General features: G+C 44.5%; 1 protein-coding gene across 1 annotated transcript in view; it reads left to right on the top strand.

Annotated features, from left to right (window-relative positions):
• The window catches only part of LOC135056986 (gastrula zinc finger protein XlCGF26.1-like), a 64,429-nt gene that overhangs the window by 29,278 nt on the left and 21,166 nt on the right, over positions 1-13,985 (top strand). The gene's annotated exons all lie outside the window — the stretch shown is intronic.

Raw genomic sequence — 13,985 nt, 5'->3', positions numbered from 1 at the left:
ATCTTTTTGTAACCTCTATTTACTGAGGCGTGTGGGAGCATGCTACCCTCCCCCAGTAAGTATTGGTTGTTGGAGATTTCCTGAGTGAACATCTAAACTCCCTTAAAATAACAAAAACCTACACAAATCACGTTAGAATGTACAAATAGCGTTTATGATCCCACAGTAAAATTTTAATGGGTATCAAGGTAACAAACTAATGCACACAATTACGTGCGGTACAGTCGCACTGCGCAAAAGTAACTTAATATTTATACGCTGTACGACCAACAGAATCTGTTGTTTAGGCTGAAAAACCTTCAGCCGGAGCTCAACTTGTGTCTATATGGGTACTACGCAAAACCCCCCGGGCTGCGCTTAAACCTTCGCAGTCCTTTTGTCTGCGGATACTACTTGCTCCTTTTACCTTATATAATGTTAACGCGGGCAAGCCAGTTCCACGCCACCAAGTGTCCACTCACCTGATGTGGTCTCCGACGGGATCCCGATTTCTGGGTTCACAAAATAATACCTTTATTTCCACACTCACTCCTGTTCATTCATATACACTCTAATCTTTCTGTACAGAAATTTCTTTCATACAGGCAGTAGTCCAATCCCTGGGTTTTGCAATAGAAAAAGGTTCTCTTTTAACTAAACTTTTTGGAAACTGAACAAACCTGTGCTATTATTAGGTGGCTATACTATACCGCCCACACTAAAACAATGTTATTGTGTGATTTGAGTCTCAATGGGCGTATCTGTACGCTCCGTTGCGCACTTTGCCCGAGACACGTATGCACAAAGTTCAGATATGCCCACAGCGACACAACTAACACGCTTCTATAAATGTAAACGATGTTCAACTGTAATCGCTTTCCGTACACCACACAGTATCTGCTATGCTGTGTGCGTGTCCTTTACAATTATTCCCTTAAAAATTATCCTTTATAATCTCAACTAAATAGCACCAGATTTCCTGAGCACGTGTCTAATAATCGATTCTAATGGCAACAAGAGAATGAGATGCAACAATATACAAATTAAAAGAAATGCAGGTGCGTGCGTGCGTGTGTACGCAAAACAGAAATAAACAGTTTTAAAAGACAATAGCGTATTGTTCTTACCTTCCGGTTCTGGATTCCACCAGCACCCCTACAGCGTAGCGTAACAGACGCTTATCTAGTCAGCACCACTGTATCCCTCACCACCAATACGGATACGAAAGGATACTGCTTTCCCGCCCTTTGCTGACAGATAAAGTCTGTGTTCGCTAGTGTGGATGTGTGGAGGACGTACGAGGCCCCAATTGATAAAGCTGATTCTATACCTTATAACACAAGCTATTTACTGTATATCGTGAAGCCGTAATGGCCGCTGAACCTCGTGCACGTGCTACGCACTCCGTACGCTATTTGCGTATGAAGACCTCGCACATTGTACGCAAGTTACGTACACACGCTGCGCTGGGTGTACGGAATACACACAGCGAGCGTATACACAGATGATAACCTTTTTAACCTTACACAGAGTATGATTATACTATAATTCTTAGTGTTGAGATACTGTAAAGATATAACGCTGCTTAACCTTGTTATTTCAAAAGCTGCTTGAGCGATTGAGACGCTCCGAATACCCTCAGCAATGTAATAAACACACAATACCTTGCTAAGGCTCCAAAACCTTTACTAACGAGATTAGTTATATCAAAAGGGGAAACACAGTTAACATTTCATACACTACAGGCTAACATTAATATCTAACAGAATAACTACACATGAATATACTATAGCGGCACAATCGCAAACACAAATACATAGACTAAGAATGAATGGCTAACATTGAATGGGTAACAAAGTGGCCACAGAGAAACATACCATACGGGGAACACTCGCCAGCGCAACCGGATCCAGTCCTCCAATTATCAGAGATAAATGTTGATGAGAGAGAGTACTGGTCGGTCTGGGGATAGTGGCCTTTATATACACAACATACAGTACACTACAAAGGGCCCTACAATCTTTTTGTTCATTGGACACAGGAATGTCTCTCTGCACTGTAACAAAAGGTCATAGGTGGATTTGAACAGGTGGGCTGTGACTATTACAAACTGCTCAGGTGTAAGGGAATCTCAGGATTCCCGCCGCATGGATAATGAAACGCAAATATAGTAAATGTCCAGAAACTACTAATAGACATAACTATACGCAGGAGCGATTAATCTTTACCTAACCAACACCGGTTTGTTACTAATAAAATACTCTTCGGTTAGGTACCAGACACCACTGTTCAACCTTTGTCAGACCCTTTGTATCATGAAAAGAGGGATTCCCAAGTCCATGAACCAGTCATATTAAACAAACTTACAGTTATTATTAAGGGGAACATTACCTATAAAACATACTATTTGGATTTGTTATGTAACGATTGAGTCGCCCGCTAGACGCACACAAACTCTACCGTAAATGCACATACCACGCGCCCGAGCGCACGGCCGTGGAGGCGCCGGCACGCAACTGCGAATATGCGCACGCACGGGAGAGAATGTGCAGCGGGCAAGCGCATGGGGTGAATATATGGCAACGTGTAGCATGATATTTTTCCGACTTTGACACTTGTCTTCACATAAACGTTCTGGAGTTAAGAGCCATTTACAACGACCTTCTACAAGCGGAACATCTTCAAGATCTACCCATACAGATCCAGTTGGACAATGTAACAGCAGTAGCGTACGTAAACAGTCAGGCAACTGGGAAGCAGACTTCCTCAGCAGACCAGATCTCCATCCAGGAGAGTGGGGCCTCCACCAAGAAGTCTTCGCAGAGGTGACAAGTCGTTGGGGAGTTTCCTCAAGTAGACGTGATGGCATCTCGTCTCAACAAGAAGCTTCAGAGATATTGTTCCAGGTCGAGGGACCCTCAAGCAATAGCAGTGGATGCACTGGTGACACCGTGGGTGTTTCAGTCGGTGTATGTATTCCCTCCACTTTCTCTCATTCCAACAGTTCTAAAGATCATAAGAAGAACAAAGATTCAAGCAATCCTCATTATCCCAGACTGGCCAAGGAGGGCTTGGTATCCAGATCTTCAGGAATTACTCATAGGAGATCCCTGGCCTCTTCCTTTGCGCAGGGGCCGTGCGTGTATGAAGACTTGCCGCTGCTACGTTTGATGGCATGGCTGTTGAACGCCGGATCCTAGCCCGAAAGGGTATTCCCAGAGAAGTCCTTCCCACACTTATTCAGGCCAGGAAAGGAGTAACGTCAAAACATTACCACCGTATTTGGAGAAAATATGTTTTTTGGTGTGAATCCAAGATGGCTCCAATGGAAGAGCTTCAGCTAGGACATTTTCTACAGGCAGGTGTGGATGCGGGCCTAAAATTTGGCTCAATTAAGGTACAGATTTCAGCCTTATCAGTTTTCTTTCAGAAACAATTGGCTTCCTTTCCAGAAGTTCAGTCCTTCGTGAAAGGAGTTTTGCACATCCAACCTCCATTTGTGCCTCCAGTGGCACCAAGGGACCTTAACGTGGTGTTGTGGTTCCTTCAATCACATTGGTTTGAACCTTCACAGAAGGTGGAGTTGAAATTCCTCACTTGTAAAGTGGCCATTCTGTTGGCCTTGGCATCCGCAGGGCAGGTGTCTGAGTTAGCGGCCTGGTCTCACAAGAGATTTTATTTGATCTTCCATGAAGATAGAGCAGAGTTGAAGACTCGTCAGCAATTTCTGCCGAAGGTGGTTTCCTCCTTCCACATGAACCAATCTATTGTGGTGCCAGTGGCTACTGACACCTTAGCTGAGTCAATGTCTCTGGATGTGGTCAGAGCTTTGAAGGTTTATGTCACCAGATCGGCTCGGATTAGGAAAACAGAGGCTCTGTTTGTCCTATATGCGCCCAATAAGTTTGGGTGTCCTGCTTCTAAGCATACCATTGCACTCTGGATCTGTGGTACGATTCAGCATGCTCATTCCACGGCTGGACTACCGATAGCGGAATCGGTAAATGCCCATTCTACTAGAAAGGTGGGCTCGTTCTGGGCGGCTGCCCGGGGGGTCTCGGCGTTACAACTTTGCCTAGCAGCTACTTGGTCAGGGTCAAACACTTTTGCTAAGTTTACAAGTTTGATACCTTGGCCGATAAAAACCTCAAGTTTGGTCAATCGTGCTGCAGAGTCATCCGCACTCTCCCGCCCGTACTGGAGCTTTGGTATAACCCCATGGTACAGAAGTGGACCCCAGCTGTTAGGCGCCGGGGTCCGCTCGTCGGTGCGGCCCGGCGCCTAGCAACCAGGGACGCCGTACGCGGACAGCCGCCGGCTCCCTGGCAACGCTGGACGCCGGGCGCGCTGAGCCGCACGGACCCTAGCAACAGGGACGCCACTGGCGGACCGTGTTCCCCGTTGCTAGGCTTTAAGAGTTAATGTATTCTCCTGCTCTCTGGCCTTGCAGCAAGGCAGCTGCACGGCATTTATTCTAATCAGCCTTTTGGCAGCTGATTGGAGGACTCCTTGTTAAATACACTCCCAGGGCTTCTCACAGACGCCGGTAATAGCTTCCTGCATGCTGTTTCTGTTTGCTGAGAGTCTGTTCCAGTCTTGCTGTATCCGGTCATTCCAGTATTCGGAAGTCCTGAACTCGGAAGTTTGTCATCTTATTCCTGGAGTCCTGACTAATCACCATATAACATCCAGTGGTGTTCGTGAGTCGCGGCCTTGCCGTGTGTTGCGGCTTGTCCGCTTTATCATTTATTATTTGTGTTTTGGAGCATTTTGCGGACGGTTCCGCTTCCACAGGTCCACTCTGGTATCCGGCGGTGCTGGGTACGAGTATTGGACAAGTGGATTTTGGTTGTCCTTTTCCCTGGCGGGTTTCCGCACATACTTCTGTTTTTGTTAGTTAGCTTGTTGCCCCTGGCCTGTTGTCAGTCAGAGGTCCTCTTGTTATCATCCTGCCTCGGATTTCCCTTTGTCTCTCACTAAGACCGGGGGGCACCGGAGTTGGGCAGACATAATCCGCCCTTCAAACGTGGCTGCCAGGGGCTCAAGAAACCATAGTCTCGCAGGGGATTTCCGATAGCACGGGTGAGACAATAAAGTTAGGGCGCCAGGGGCAACTAGTCTTCCCTGCTCCCGTTACCTGCATTCCATTCCAGCGCTCTGGTCCTTGTCATAAAATCTCCTCCGGTCAGGAGTGCTGGAATCATAACATTATTACCGGCCATACCAAAACTTAAAATTAAACGGAGTTTAATTTTTTCTTATTCAGTTTTTGTAAGAAATTGTCGGCCTCATGAATCCAACAGGGTTAGGACCAAATCCTGGTCAGCTCTTAATCAGTCAGATTCAAGAACTTACTCAGATGGTTCAGGATCTTTCCCTTCGGGTGAAGTCGCAGGAAGATCTTTTACGAACTTCCCGAGGGTAGTTCCTGAACCAAAAATGCATTTGCCTGACCGTTTTTCTGGGGATAGAAAAGAGTTTTTTAATTTTAAAGAATCCTGTAAACTTTATTTTCGTTTAAGACCGATCTCCTCGGGTACTGAATCTCAGCGGGTCGGGATTATTATTTCTTTGCTCCAGGGGGATCCCCAGACTTGGGCATTTGGTTTAAAAGCAGATGATCCGGTGTTGTTGTCAGTAGACGCTTTTTTGGGGTCTTTAGGACTGTTATATGACGACCCTGATAGAGAGGCATCCGCTGAAGGTCAGTTGCGCGCTCTCAGACAGGGTAGGAATCCCGCAGAGGTTTATTGTACGGAGTTTCGCCGGTGGTCGAACGACTGTGGCTGGAATGACCCAGCCCTGCGCAGTCAGTTTCGCCTCGGCTTATCAGAATCTATTAAAGACAGTCTCCTCCAGTATCCCGCTCCTGAGACTCTCGATAAACTCATGGAGCTTTCTATTAAGATTGATCGTCGTCTCAGAGAGCGGAAGGCTGAAAAAGGAGCATCGGTCAGGTCATCTCCGTGTGTATATTCCATCCCTGAGGACATAGAGGAGCCCATGCAGATGGGTCTCTCCCGGTTGTTTCCTGAAGAGAGAGCCAGAAGGCAAAACTCTGGTCTTTGTTTGTACTGTGGGGGTAAGGGACATTTTGCTCGTAATTGTCCGAATAAGTCGGGAAACGCCTTGACCAGGTGAATTGTGAGGGGGTTCACCTAGGTCTGCAGCTTATCTCCTCGCAAAACTCCCTTTTAGTCCCAGCTAAGGTTTCCTTTGGCAGCCTCAGTTCCTCGGTGTCGGCTTTTGTCGACAGTGGAGCCGCAGGAAACTTTATGGATTTAACTTGGGCCAAGGCCTTAGGCATTCCTCAGTTATCTTTGGGTAGGAGTGTCACCATGCATGGTTTAGATGGGAGTCCACTGTCCAATGGGGTTATTTCCCTCTGTACACCCCCTGTATTACTTACGGTAGGAGCTCTTCATTCTGAAAAGATTGAGTTCTTCCTTACCCATTGCCCAGCAGTTCCAGTGGTTCTGGGTCACCCTTGGCTGGCCTTTCACAATCCCACCATTGATTGGCGGTCAGGGGAGATTTCTCAGTGGGGTGCCTTCTGTGATAAGGAATGTATTTTGTTTCCAGTCAGAATAGCTGCTGCAATTCCTGAACTCATTCCCGTGGAGTACCAGGAGTTTGCTGATGTGTTCTCCAAGGGCAATGCAGACATTCTGCCTCCCCATCGGCCTTATGATTGCGCCATTGAGCTAATTCCTGGTGCCGCATTGCCAAAGGGAAGGTTATATGCTTTATCCGGGCCAGAAACTGCGGCCATGAATGACTATGTTAAAGAGAGCCTAGGGAAAGGATTTATTAGGTCATCTAAATCTCCTTTAAGTGCAGGCTTCTTCTTTGTGGGGAAAAAGGATGGCTCGCTCAGACCTTGCATTGACTATAGAGCCTTAAATAAAATCTCAGTTAAAAATACTTATCCTCTGCCGCTGATTTCTGTCCTCTTTGATCAGCTGCGTTCGGCTGTGATTTTCTCCAAAATCGATCTAAGAGGAGCGTATAACCTCATCCGAATCAGGTCCGGAGATGAGTGGAAGACGGCCTTCAGTACTCAGTCGGGTCACTACGAGTACCTAGTGATGCCGTTCGGCTTGTCTAACGCTCCAGCAGTTTTCCAGGACCTCATTAACGATGTGCTCCGTGACTTCCTAGGGAAATTCGTGCTAGGCTTTAAGAGTTAATGTATTCTCCTGCTCTCTGGCCTTGCAGCAAGGCAGCTGCACGGCATTTATTCTAATCAGCCTTTTGGCAGCTGATTGGAGGACTCCTTGTTAAATACACTCCCAGGGCTTCTCACAGACGCCGGTAATGGCTTCCTGCATGCTGTTTCTGTTTGCTGAGAGTCTGTTCCAGTCTTGCTGTATCCGGTCATTCCAGTATTCGGAAGTCCTGAACTCGGAAGTTTGTCATCTTATTCCTGGAGTCCTGACTAATCACCATATAACATCCAGTGGTGTTCGTGAGTCGCGGCCTTGCCGTGTGTTGCGGCTTGTCCGCTTTATCATTTATTATTTGTGTTTTGGAGCATTTTGCGGACGGTTCCGCTTCCACAGGTCCACTCTGGTATCTGGCGGTGCTGGGTACGAGTATTGGACAAGTGGATTTTGGTTGTCCTTTTCCCTGGCGGGTTTCCGCACATACTTCTGTTTTTGTTAGTTAGCTTGTTGCCCCTGGCCTGTTGTCAGTCAGAGGTCCTCTTGTTATCATCCTGCCTCGGATTTCCCTTTGTCTCTCACTAAGACCGGGGGGCACCGGAGTTGGGCAGACATAATCCGCCCTTCAAACGTGGCTGCCAGGGGCTCAAGAAACCATAGTCTCGCAGGGGATTTCCGATAGCACGGGTGAGACAATAGAGTTAGGGCGCCAGGGGCAACTAGTCTTCCCTGCTCCCGTTACCTGCATTCCATTCCAGCGCTCTGGTCCTTGTCATAAAATCTCCTCTGGTCAGGAGTGCTGGAATCATAACACCAGCATCCTCTAGGACGTATGAGAAAATATGATTTTAATACCTACCGGTAAATCCTTTTCTCTTAGTCTGTAGAGGATGCTGGGCGCCCGACCCAGTGCGTACTGTATCTGCAGTTATTAGTTTGTGGTTACACACATGTTGTGTTACGTTTCTTTTCAGCTTATTGCTGCAATTGTTCATGCCTGTTGGCATGTGTTATGTTGAATGCCATGTTGTGCGGCATGGTTGAGGTGTGAGCTGGTATGTATCTCACCTTAAATTAAATGTAAATCCTTTCCTCGAAATGTCTGTCTCCCTGGGCACAGTTCCTATACTGAGGTCTGGAGGAGGGGCATAGAGGAAGGAGCCAGTTCACACCCGTGAAAAGCCTTAAAGTGCCCATGGCTCCTGCGGCACCGTCTATACCCCATGGTACTAAAGTGAACCCCAGCATCCTCTACGGGCTAAGAGAAAAGGATTTACCGGTAGGTATTAAAATCCTATTATTATTATTATACAGGGTGAGCAGCCTGTGGTGTCCTGTTAGTAGTATTATACAAGGGGCGCGGCCTGTGGTGTCTGGTTACTATAGCAGCAGAGTAATAATAACAGTAATGAGTGGTCACCCTCCGCTGTACACCCAGATTTCCTACTTTAGTTCCTCTCTCCCCACATCTACACTCCGTACTCTCCTGTGTACTCTCCCCTGGTTATCCTGGTCGCCCTGGATAAGGTCACCAGCCAATAGGCTGATGATTATTGGTTGTTGTGGACGTGGTCAACATGGTAAGAAAGTCGACAGTGAAAAGTCCAACGCATGACAGGTCGACAGATGAATAATTTGACATTACATTTTTTTATGTTTTTGGTGACGTTTTTGCCGTAACATGACCAGGAACCCCAATTAGTGGATTGCGTCCCATTGCGTGGCTCGCTTTGCTTGCCAGGTAACTATTCCCAATCATGTGTCGACATGTCCAGTGTCAACTTTTTTTTTTACTGTATTACTTGTGGGAATAGTTCCTTTTTAGTCGGCATGCCGACTGTTGGGATTTTCAGGATGCAGGAGGAGGTATTGTGACCGGCGGTCACATGACTACATCCCATAATCACAAGTCTACTATGATTTTCTGGAATAAATTTAATAGAATAGTCCAACATCCCTAATTCTCGTGTTTTGTAAATGATTCATGTGGAGCAACTTGCACCAGAAGTGTATCTGGGAGGAATAAGACCCCGGCTAGGAGAGTAGCATTGGTGTAACATTATACAGTACAGCCATATGGAGCTGGGTCACAGGAACCTCTGAGAGATGCCGGCCAGGGCTCTGAGATTCACTCAGGATGGACACGGACAAGAGTCACAAGACTGAGAAGATAATTAATATCACCCTGGAGATCATCTACCTACTGACTGGGTAGGTGAGGGGATCTGGGAGTGTCACAGTGACGTCACTTATATCTATAGTAATAATACAGCGACATCACTGGGGGAGGAGAGGGGATCTGGTTGCATCACAGTGACATCATATATCTATAGTAATAATACAGGGACATGACTGGGGGATGTGAGGGGATCTGGGAGCAACACTGACATCACACATATAAAAAATATATGTATATAGTAATAATACAGAGACATGACTGGGGAGGTGTGGGGATCTGGGAGCGTTACAGTGACATCACATATCTATAGTAATAATACAGGGACATGGGTGAGGGGGTCTGGGTGCGTCACAGTGACATCACTTATATCTATAGTAATAATACAGGGAAATGACTGGGGAGGTGAGGGGATCTGGGAGTGTTACTGTGACATCACTTATCTACAGTAATAATTCAGGAACATGACTGGGGAGGTGAAGATTTCTGGGAGTGTCACAGTGACATCATATATCTATAGTAATAATACAGGGACATGACTGGGGGGAGGTGATGGGATCTGGGAGCGTCACAGTGACATATACATATATATAGTAGAGATGAGTGGGTTCGGTTTTACTCGGTTCTCAAAACGGCATCTTATTGGCTCACGGACGTCACGTATTTTGGATAGCCAATAAGAAATCTCCGGATAAAACCGAACTGGCGTTAATTCTGGCTTTACACCCGAAACCGCTCATCTCTATTATATAGTAATAATACAGGGACATGACTGGGGAGGTGAGGGGATCTGGGAGTATCACAGTGACATTGCTTATATCTATAGTAATAATAATACAGTGACATGGCTGGGGGGATCAGGGAGCGTCACAGTGATATCTCTAATATCTATAGTAATAATACAGGGACATGACTGGGGAGGTGAGGGGATCTGGGAGTGTCACAGTGATGTCGCTTACAGCTATAGTAATAATACAGGGACATAGCTGGGTAGGTGAGGGTATCTGGGAGTGTCATATCAATTGTAATAATAGAGGGACATGACATATCTGTAGTTACAGCTGTAACCAGGGAGCCGATAGCCTCTGTGACTGGATGCTTCCGACGCCCTCACCGACTCGCGTCCGCAGTCACAGAACAGGTATGGGTCACACGGGACCTGGCAAATTAGGGGATTCCAGCTTGCTGTCAGTAACCATCTTTTACTGACTCCACCAACTGTGCAGTGGGCAGGTTCTACAGTACCAGTCAAAAGTTTGGACACACCTTCTCATTCAATGGCTTTTTTGTATTTAAATTATTTTCTACATTGTAGAATAATTCTGAAGACATCAAAACTATGAGAGAACACATATGAAATTATGTTGTAAACAAAAAAGTGTTAAACAAATCCAATTATGTTTTATATTTTCGATTCCTCAAAGAAGCCCCCTTTTTGCTTTGATGACAGCTTTGCACACTGTTGGCATTCTCTCAATCAGCTTCATGAGGTAGTCTCCTGGAATGGTCCATTGATTTACTACTGCTGAAAAATGTACTGATGAAACTAAGCAAAGTATTTTGGAATAGAACCATGTTTGATAGCTATCAGAGTAATAAACTGATTCCTAGAGGGCTAAGACCTAATGTTTTTCCAACCTTTGACCGTGAAGAAAGGATGGGAAACTGTTTTACTGGAATGTTCTGAGATCCTTATTAAGATACTGATTAAACATCATGATAGTAAAATAAAACAGTATACGGAGGAAATCTCCACTAATGGAGAGAAATTGAAACAACATGATGGTTTGGAGCAATTCCAAAATACATATCTGAAATATAAACATGAGGTTGAGGTAGCAGAGAAAAATATAATTGAACGAAAACAACAGAAATTCTTAAGAGACAAGAATGACTATCTCAACGGTACCATCTTCAGATGGAGCATAAATAAGACATACAGGAATACAATGAGGGAAAAGGTTTCTCTACATCAAAGGTAGAGACATCTGAAAGTGAAATGTCAGATCAGTCAACAGTAAGGAATCAGAGATGTTCACAACATTTTTTAGGGGCAAGTCCGAGTGGATAACCAGATACAGGACCCCAAAGAGAACAAGAAGGGGACTCAATAAGAAAAAATCAGAGAGAGAGAGAGAGGAGACTGGGGAAGAAACCCACAGCGGAAGTACAACGCCTTCAGGAGATAACTCCAGAGGACACTATGAAAATCATCAATATCAGTGACAGAATTTTAAATGAGCATCATAAAAGTGTGCTTTCCAAAGGACTGTCATTTCCCCCCACTAAAAATATGGATAGATTTATAGTGGAAAAGGACCTGAACCTCTTTGCAAGGAAGATTATGTTGAGGAAATTTTACCACAATAGGGAAAATGATGCCACAACTACTGATATAGGAGAGATGGAAGTAGATGCCATTAGAGCATTGGGAGATCTGCTACAGAAAAATAATGAATATCAAGGAACATGTTCCAGGAACTATCGTGATATGAGTCTAAGAAAGAAATCAACTTTCTTCCTGAACATTAATATTTGTCCACAAGTTAAAATTTACATGGATTTAGTATCCAAGGATTTGGACAATCTTTATAGTGAAGGGAAGAAAATACTGTATCCCAACCTAACAAAATATGAACGGAAAGCTCTGCAGGATATTGAAAAATGGGACGATGTAGAAATCAAATCATCTGATAAGGGTGGTGATGTTGTAATTTGGAGGAAAGATTACTACCTTGAGTACATAATGAGGCAATTGAATGGTACATCATGCTATCAAAAATTAATTTTCAATCCCACAGCAAACTTCTTGAAGTGTTATTTACAGCTGATCGAAAAGAGTTATGCCGAAGGAATTATTACTAAGAGGGAAAAATAATTTTTATGGGTGGAGAACCCCAAGGTACCAACCTTCTATGTCCTGCTCAAAATACATAAAAATCCTGACAAACAACCCGGAAGACCTATGGTGTCGGGTATGGGAGGCCTTGCTGAAAAGGTAAGTGTGTTTGTGGCTAAACAAGTCAGAAAGTTTGTTACTGAATTGCCATCTTAGACAAGGGACACCTTGGACATATTGGCCAAAATAGAAAATCTGACAGTAACATCAGACACATGGCTCTGTACATGCGACGTTGAGTCGCTATATACAAGTATTAATCATGAGAGAGGACTTTGAGCTGTTGAACATTTTCTCAGTATGAGGAATATAAGCAAACTTGACGAATTTACAATTAAACTTTTGGAATTCATTCTAACAAAAAATTATTTTGTTTTCAATGAGAGATTTTATCTCCAGATCCAGGGTACAGCGATGGGCAGTACATGTGCGCCTACGTACGCCAATCTGTACCTCGGGTGGTGGGAGCGTGAATTCGTAATTTTGGATAATAATGACATCTATACGAACCACATAACGGGGTGGTTTCGATATATAGATGACATCCTGATACTGTGGGAAGGAGAGAAGGAGCTCCTAATAGAATTCATCAACATCTTGAATCAAAATGAGTTAAATTTAAAGTTAACTTCAGAAATGAGTCAAACATCTATTACTTTCTTTTCTTGGATTTAGCTATTAAATTGAAGAAGATGGTGCAATTACTACTGATTTGTACAGAAAAGCAACTGCCACAAACAGTTCCCGTCTTCCAGCAACAATACGAGGAGTCCCTAAGGGAGAATTTATAAGGATACGTCGTAACTGCTCAAGTAAAGAAAAATGTGAAAAGAGGGCAAAAGAACTGAAGGAAAGGCTTAAACTGAGAGGGATACAGTAATAAAAGCATCAAAACCAGCTCCAAAATAGCTGCAAATACAGATAGAAAATCTCTAATTCTCCCCAAAAAAGCAAGAGCTACAGGAGAACAACAACCGGAAATTAGATTCATGGGAACATTCTGTAATGAACACAGAGATACGAGACATCTTACAGAAACATTGCCATGTGGTAATCATGGATGCAGATATAAAAGTAACCTTGGGAGAAAAGGTGCACACAAGTTGGAGAAAGTCACCATACATAAAAGATACTTTAGTACCCGGCCATTTCCTGCGAGATGGAAAACATCATAAAGACAAAAACATCACGAGGTGCTTTCCTTGTGGAGTATACAACACCTGCCAGTATATTCAACGGACAAAGAAGATTAAAGACCGCTATGGAAAACAAAGAAAGATACATGCCTATATCAACTAAATCAGTTGGAGTAGTGTATTGTGGGAAAAATACATAGGAATGACAAGCAGGCAATTAAGGATACGCATCATGGAGCATATTAGAAACATCAGGAATGTATCCATAGATCTCTGAGGAGAATCACAGGATCCCACAGGAGGATCAGGTAGGTGGAATTTAGGGTCTCGCCAATATACCAAAGTGACTGTCACTGGGCTGATACTGAGGTGGGAGTGAAGCAAATAAGAGCAAGTAGGTGACACCATGCTGCAGTGCAGGGGGCAGATCTGGGAGGAGCGTGTCCAATGTCAAATCTGAATTACTCTGTAAGAATAGAACTGCCCAGTACTTGTTGGGCTTCGTGTCAAAGCAGCCAGTATTTACCCTGCATGCAATCACAAGGTTTGTCCAGATGCAAAGTTATATAATATGCAGAGCAGCTGTGTGTGTCTCATACACTGATATTATACTGTTTCCTCTCAAGTAATTA

Source organism: Pseudophryne corroboree, chromosome 3 (genome assembly GCF_028390025.1).
Source record: "Pseudophryne corroboree isolate aPseCor3 chromosome 3, aPseCor3.hap2, whole genome shotgun sequence".
NCBI classification, from domain to species: domain Eukaryota; kingdom Metazoa; phylum Chordata; class Amphibia; order Anura; family Myobatrachidae; genus Pseudophryne; species Pseudophryne corroboree.
The sequence above is the reverse complement of the archived record's forward strand: the minus strand, read 5'-3'. Positions and strand labels throughout refer to the sequence as shown.